Source organism: Micropterus dolomieu, linkage group LG16 (assembly GCF_021292245.1).
Source record: "Micropterus dolomieu isolate WLL.071019.BEF.003 ecotype Adirondacks linkage group LG16, ASM2129224v1, whole genome shotgun sequence".
NCBI classification, from domain to species: domain Eukaryota; kingdom Metazoa; phylum Chordata; class Actinopteri; order Centrarchiformes; family Centrarchidae; genus Micropterus; species Micropterus dolomieu.
In genome coordinates this window covers 7,267,334-7,276,097 of record NC_060165.1, presented here as the reverse complement: position 1 = coordinate 7,276,097, position 8,764 = coordinate 7,267,334, and positions in this window count along the sequence as shown.

Genomic DNA, 8,764 nt, shown 5'->3' with positions numbered 1-8,764 from the left:
TTCATCCCAAAGCTGAATTTTGAATTTTGCGTCCCCAGTTGCTCTCACATGCCTCGGTGTCAGTGTGACTCACTGAAGCATGGGGAAAAAACAAGTGGTGTTACCACATTAGTTCTCACCTTAATATCCCTACATAGACTGATTTTTATGTTATTGTCTACAATGGGCTCAGATGAGGTATTTTTGTGTATATGTGTATGGAAAACTCTCGTAATACACTTTCAGTAGAAATCAATGTTTTCATAGAAATGTGTGCTCCCCTCATCTCGTGATCATATGCACACAACGCAACTATGATTCAGCTGAGTTCAGAAGGTGATACATTTCCAGTTAAACCGAATTGAATTCTCCTCACTTTGCAAGAATACATTAACAATTACGATTCTGCAACAATATATTTTTCCACTTTTCAAAAGAGGATAAAACTTTTTTTAGACATATTTTCTACTTTCTACTTGGCCTAGCTTGGTAGCTAGGTGTCCACCAAGCGGCACTCACTTCTGATGCAACCAGGAAGTAATTTAAAACTGTAAATTATCGAGTGGCCACTTGAGGCTGGCTGCAGAAGGGAGTCAATCTCCATTGACCCCCATGTTAAAATGCCCAACTTTACAGCAGAATAAAACATACTTACTGCCTGGTTCATAAAATAGTTTTAGTGCATATCGCTAGTTTTGTCCTTCTGTGAGTGGGGTGAATTTTTTTTATAACTCACCTGTTTAAATTATATTATCATATTATTATATGACAGGCGTCTCTGGCCGCTGTCACTCCTAGCACTCGGTCTGCCGTCTGTTAGCCTCCCTCAGCTACACGGAGCTCTGAGGCTCAACCTGTTGGAGCCGTTTCGACATTACATGCAGAGACCGGATGAATAATAGCAGGCTGTGCAGTTTATTGGAGAGAGAACCTCCAGGAAATCCGTGTTCTAGTTGGTGATTGAAATTCCTGTATTTTATTTATGTGTTAACAATATTTAACAGGTATCGATGTCGGCATATACCTTGTTAGCTTACCTCGTTACGCTAATTAGCCAGACACGAGCAGCCCCAAGCTGCTAACGAAACCAAGTTAACGGGAGTTAGTGTATTCTAACCGCAGCTTGTAATGTGTCAAAGACAAGTCAGCAAGAAGAGAGAAGCCAAAATTTATTAGATTAACCTTAGTGTTAGACATTAGGGTGATAATGCTTTGAAGAAAAGGCGATTGTGTGAAGTTTTAAAGTAACGTTAAAGGCTCAGCCAAACATCTCTGGCTCAGCTCTGTTAGCTGACGTTATGTTGACGGTAAATTTTACTAATGGGCAATGTTAGATTTGTTACGTCCTGTAACGGAGTCACTGCTCAGTTAGATACTAATCAGATACTATTATAAGTGGCTGCACCTGAACCCGATGGACACGAAGGGTTTAAAGGCAGAGAGTTGAGGGGGGAGCGGCTGCGGAGTTCTGCCTGAAACTGTTACACCTGCTCGCCAAGGAGAGCCGTGCACCTCCGAGTGTAACGTTACTGTTTAAAAATGATAACGTTATACAATTCTTTGTGGGGTTCATCAGTGGGGATGATTGAAGTACACAATGAAGGATGGTAAATATGTGTAGTTATCAATAAGTTATTACACTTAGTAGCTGTAGCATTCCTTGAGATTCAGCAAACAATCTGAGGTGAAGTTTAAGAGGTAGATGAATAATTCGGCAGAACAGATGTTGTAGGCTACCTGCAGAGATTTATATCCACCTTTTTTGTCAGCATACAATGAGCGTTATGCATGTATACAGGTATTGCACACATTAGTATTTCACATTTCCACCCCTAATCACTGTTACATGCCAGAGAGGTTATCATGCTGAGGTGATCTCAGAGTTCAGTAGCTTTATGGCACTTTGGAAGAAGCTGCTTAACTGTCTTCCCATTGTTGTCTTTACAGGCACCAGAGGAGCTGATTGCAGAATCAGAACACTCCAGATGTGATTTGCTGTGTCCAGCTCTACAGGAGATAACAGCTCCAGCTTCCAGCGAGGCTCTTCAGCTCCTGCTTTGCGATGCCTTTTCTTTTTACTCACAACACCTGAACACTACTGTTGTGAAATTATGTCACTGAGTTCTTATCAACAGATTCCATCATTATAATAACTCTTACAACACATTTCAAGTCATACAAAACTACTTTTACTTGTGTAACCTTTTAATATTGATCTTTTCATGAATGCAAGACAAGAGTTTAATTTGTTAAACTATTGCTTGTGTATTAGAAATACTTATATAAAATTGATCAGACTAATTATACATAATAAAATCACATTCTTCATTCATCATCAATTTCTATTGTTAATTGTAAATTGTGTGATCTAAACACAAAAGTGTATTATAGTTAACAGCTGTAAATGAAAATATTAAGATGGTATTTATAGGTTAACATTTTGCATATATGTTAGTAGAAACTAAAAAATGAAAGGTTGATGTTATATACTGTTTTATTTTGACATTTCTTTAAGAGACAAATGTGACATTGACTGAGAAGTTACTCTGTTGTGAAAAACAAAGAATTATCTGCACAATGAATAGTTTTGAAGCCCTGCAGGAGATGTCATTTATTGCGACCTCTGAGAAGCTCTTGTGTGGTTTACACTGTATAAACTCATCTATTTACCACATGTGCATTCAGTAAGCTCTGAGACCTCAGAGTTTGCAAGGTCACAATAAAAACCACCTAGTGGGACTCATAATAACTGTGCATATCATTCTTTGTTTCAGCACTTACCCACAGGATGGTTTGGCTGTGCCCACATTATTCTGTGTTTAAACTAGACTTATATCAGAGCAGCAAACAAGGCACTCTTTAGAAACTTCAGGCTCTGTTACTGGGTGTATTGCTCCTTATTTATCTTAAAGTACAAGGTAGAAAGTAACTCCTGCACACACAGAAATACACTGCATAATTACTTAAGAACATGTTGGGAGTATTTTCACTTTTCAACTTATACTACACTGATGTTCTTTAGCAAGAGTTCATTCAGTTTTAATGTTTCATGTTTTATCTGTGGTATACAATTAACTTTTCAGTAAGTAGTAAAGACAGGGAGTGCTAATATAAATATAGGATTTATTACAATGTGAACCATAACCCATATCTTTTTTTTTAATGGACCTTTAACACAAATGTGGACAATATTTAAAACTCAAAGTAAACAGAAGGAGAGAACGCCTTTCCACGTCAGTCCACCCCAACAGCACAACGAGGACTCCAAGGTCTGCAGCTCTCTGGGCACTAGGTGGGACATCTGATCCACAGTGTGACTCTGGAAGGAAAATGTGTAATAAATTCTTCAGGTGATGAAAAATATAATACAAATATTGTGGAGAAGTTAATTTTCTAACATAATTTAATTAAAAAATTGAATCCTTGATATATTCTAGATTCATTACACAAAGTGAAGCATTTCAAGCCCAATACTCTCACACAGCCCTGCAATAGTAGCAATATTACTCAAAATAGCGGTGTGGGGATTTAATTAACGTGATAGCAGCCATGACTAATGTTTTACACGTTATACAGCTTCCATCATGTAACTAAGGATTGTACCACTAGCTTATTACGTTTATTACAAGTAACATAATCAGGTGACATCCAAATAAACGACTCGTAACCAACGGTATGTAAAAGGGTTAATTGATTTGCTTCAAATTGTTTGTTTGTAATAATCTGGCCTGCGGCTTTATTATGAGAACTGGTTTTGATTAACTTATCTGCTTAAGAACTTTAAAGGTTAACATTTCTACAACTACACCCTGGATGATATCTGGGACGTGGGACTAATTTCAATATGAAATGGCAGAACTGTAAAAACTATTTAGATTGGTAAACTCGCCTCTGGTTTAGTAGTGGGCACAGCACAGAAGGGAAGAAGAGAAGGAAGACCCATATGTTTATGGGTGAACACATTGGGAGTCCATTTGGGAATGGACCCATTAACCAATGGGGAAGCCAAACGTAAAGAACTCGAAGAACAAATTAAACGATTGGAACAGAGACATAAAAGTCAACTATCTACAAAGGATCTAACTCAGCTTGATGGGGTGGCTGTGGATCTGTATAAAGATGAGATATCCGGAGCTTTTGCCACTTTCTATAAAAAACTGTACTCAAATGTCGATATGTGCACAGAATTTGAAAAAATCAATGCCTACTTAGAGGGCATAAATCTGCCAAAGCTGTCAGAAGAAGACTCACAAGCTATGGACCGACCCATTACAAGAGAAGAAATTGTGAAGAGAATCAAAGGGTTAAAAAATGGCAAGAGTCCGGGTTCAGATGGATACTGTAACAAACTCTATAAAACCTTTGTAGACGACTAAAGCCCTATTTTAGAGAGAGCGTACGCTTGTGCATTTGAAAAAGGGGAATTGGAAAGAGTCAATAATTTCAGTTATTCATAAGAAGGGGAAGGACCCTACAGAGTGCAGTTCATATAGACCCATAGCACTCCAAAATTCTGACTGTGAAATATTGACTTCCATACTGACAAAGAGACTTAAATCGGTTATCACAACTCTAGTGCACCCAGACCAGAAAGGCTTTATTACAGCTGTCTGATAATATTTACTGAACATCATGTCTTATGCCAAATCAAAAGTGTCGTCTAAAACTGAAGCACTCCCCATGAAGAATTTAGTTTCCCCATATATTTAACTTGCTTTCTCATTTAGATGGCCCAGGGAGGGAATTTGGTATTTGGGATTAACTATACCTCCTGACCTTAGTCTATATCAAAGTAACTATATTAAATTAATAGACAAAATTAAGCACGACGAACCGCTGGACTACGCTTCCCTTTACTTTAAAAGGCAGGGTGGAAACTGTTGGAATGAATGTTCTCCCAAGGCTCCTCTTTCTTCTTCAAACTCTACCAATTTCCCCACCTAAACCTATTTTTGGTCTTATGGATTGTCTTATCTCAAGATTTATATGGCAGGGTAGGAGACCCAGTGTCAGATATAAAGTCCAACAACTTGCAAAAACTGAAGGGGGTTTAGCCCCTACCCAACTTGAAACATTACTGGTTAGCGTCGCAGTTACGTGCAATGATAGTGTGGTTATCAGATGACACAAGTACTAGATGGCTTAATATGGAAAAAAGTTACAGTCCTGATATACCTCTGTCAGTGATCCCCTTTAATGGGACTGAACCCACCAGTGATTTCTTGGGAAAATGGTTGGCCACAACATGTGCAGCTTGGAAGGAAATACGACAAATGTTTAAGTTGACAGGCGACCTCTCTGTTGAGTTCAATCATTCACATTATAGATTTTCTTCCCTTAGGACTTGATACAGGATTCAAGAATTGGAAACTTTTGAACCTTCATTATGAACACCAGTTACTTAGTAATAACAACTTCAAATCATTTGACCAACTGAGAACAGATTTTAAATTACCAAGAACAGATTTTTTCAGGCATCTACAAATAAGGAGCTTCATACTCAAACACCCAAACTGGAACAGATTAATAGAGCCCTCCCTTTTAGAACAGTATTTCTTAAAAATCCTGGGGGGAGAACATACGAGGAAACTGATAACCAATGTTTATAGAATTATTGCTTCAATGACAAAAGATAATTAATTTTATATGAAAGACAAGTTGGTCAGGGAGCTACGGCTCGAAATAAGTGAGGAAGTTTGGCTGGAGATGTGTACTGAGGCTCACAAAGTCCCAAATGCCTATCTATGGAAGGAATTTCAATGGAAGACAAATAATAGATTTTTCAGAACACCACAAATTATGGCTAAAATGGACCCAAACCAATCAAATAACTGTTGGAGGGGGTGTGGAGAAATAATGGCATATTTCTTTGGCAATGCCCAGTGTTAGATAACTTTTAGAAATCAATTTTTATATATATATAAATAAAGTATTTAGTGTTGAAATGATTAGAGACCTCCTGATAGCAATTTTATAGATGAAACCAGATGTTATATGCAATAGGAAAAAGATGTATTTATTATAGATATTAGAAGCGGCAAAGAAAACAATTACAATAAAATGGCTAAATCAAGCTGAATGGCTAACAATGTTAAGAAGTATCTACAATATGGAACAAATTACATACTCATTGAGATTACTTATCTTTTCCCATTTGCTATGGGTGACATCATGGACGCTACATCCATTTTTATATACAGTCAATGGTGTCCACTCAGAAAAAGTAAGCTAGCTAGTTTAGCTTGCTAATGTTAGGACTGATTCCCAATACAGTAGCTTGATGTTACTTTTGCTTCATTAACTTCAAATCGTTCAAACCTATTTATGAGCAGGAGAGTGGGAAAAAAAATTTCATGCCAGACTAATTCTGAGTTGGCTGTAACATCTGCCACTTGAAGAAAAGTACAGCGTTGGCAAAATGGAAGTAAAGCCACCACAACTGGCAATTACATCTAAATAAAATCCAACATGAACTCAAATTCACTAGATTCAGCTAATTTAAAAGGAGCTATACACAATACGTTTGTATCTGTTTTCACTTGTTAACAACTACAAAAGTGTAGCTAGTAGTAGAGTGTAGCTAGCGAGGAGGTTTTTTTTGTTGTTCCCATCCTAGCAACATTGCGTGAATGTAGCATTTTTGTTCATGGTAATTCAACGTATGCTGAGTCATCAGCATTCCCTTCATATTTAGTGCCATGTTTGTTATACATTTTATAGATGATGACGTCTAACGGTTCAGTTGCTGCAAAGACAAATGACCAGCAAATAAGTGACCTCACTACTCTTAAATCAATTCAATCAAACTAATGTAGGAAGTGCAAAAAACGGGGGACTTCTTCAGTTCTGATGGTACTAAGCAACTAACACATTGAGCTGTTGAAATTGAAGGGATATTATAATAATCATAATTTAAGTAGTTTTAGTGCACAGAAATATTGCAGCACACACAAACAGTGCACACATTGTCATTGCTGGTATCCAAAATTCCCACCACTTGAACATCACTAATGTAGGGGGCCTTATTACAGCAGAAAACTGAATTAACTTTATTAAAATTTTCTTTTCTTTTTCGTAAATTAATTTTGACCAAATACTGTAGGTACAGTATATACTGATTTCTTTGTAAACATTTTTTTCGTTTCAGTTGGACTTCATTTTAAAAAAAATCAAAGGGAAACGTCCAGACTGTTTTTTAATATCAGACAACATGACTGGCTGACAGTCAATTTCTAATAGACTGAATATATCAGTCTAAACCTGTTAATTACTATATAATTACCTCTTGATACACTCAATCAATTTTACTGATCAATTACACAGAAGACAGATGAACTCCACGTGTCTCTAACTGCGCAACAGATTGGCTTCCCATGAGCACACCGGAGAGATTCTGGAAATAAAATCCAATTCTGCTGTGCTTCTGTTCGCCTCTTGCATACATTGGTAAGACAAGTCACGCATGGATAGCAGTGGGACAAGTCTCTTCTCCAGCCTGATTAGTTCTGCTCCAGAAATATGGAGAGTGACAAGCTAATCGCAGCTGTGGCGGCGGTGAGCGGAGGCCTCTAAAGGACTGGAGGGACAGATCGATGATGGGCGGGCTCGGTGACAACAGGAGATGCACGGCTTCATCTGATACAGTGTCAACATGAAGCATGCGAGACATGCTGCATGGAGGATGCATGCCTCTGTAACCAATGACATGGTTAAGATGTAACAGTTTTTATTAATTGTATAAACATAAACCCCTTCATTGTTATGTAACCTCCGTCTGTGATGCTTTGTTCACTCCAGGGGTTATTTTTTATAGAGCATGGAATGGAAAAAGTTCAAAACTGCACCGGGAACTTGGTATTTTGGGCCATGAGTCCACATATTGACAAAATATTCCAGTGAATGTGAAAAACAGACACATTTGTGTAAAGTCAACCATGCCTCCTGTGGTGTTCTGTCAGGAGCGAGGTTTACTCACTGCACAGCCTCGCTGGTTTCCGTCACACGGGCGTCCTTTTTTTGCTCTGCATGTCACAATGTTTGCAGGTGCGGGCGGGAGTGGATACACATGTTGGGAATGGGTGGTAGATTAACGCACATGTTGCTGGAGCGGGGGCGGTAATGGTCACAAAATCAGCGAGAGCGGGAAAAACAGTCCTGCATAGGTCTCTACACTTGACTCAAACTCCGACTGGCTGCACTTGAACTTTGCCCAAGCTGTGGAACTCATTTGTTTATTGGGCTGCAGGTCAAACTTGTGCACTTGTTAGGGCCCGAGCACGACCGTGCGAGGTCCCTATTGAATTTGCTCAGATTATATATATATATATATATATTTTTTTTTTTTCTGCAAAGTATGCCCAAATGACATGGCCTAAACATACTCGAAAACTCACCAAAATTTGCAAACATGTCAGAACCGGTGAAAAATTTCGTATTCTACAAGTTTCGCACATGGGCGTGGCAAAATGACTCGCTAGCGCCACCTAGAAAATTGGAAAAGATTAGCCCCTCGTTCACGTTCAACCTACATGTACGAAATTTTCTGGGGACATGTATCGTATCAAGACGCACAAAAAAGCCTCAAGAACCCATAGCCTAAAGTCAACAGGAAGTCGGAAATTTTGAATTTTACGGCCATTTTTGGATGATTTACACACTTCGTACTTTAACGAACTCCTCCTAGGGATTTAGTCGGATCGACGTCAAATTTCTGCTGTGCCTTCTAAAGTCATTGACGATGAAAAGTTGTGCTATTTGCGCGTTTTCGTCAATGGGCGTGTCCGTG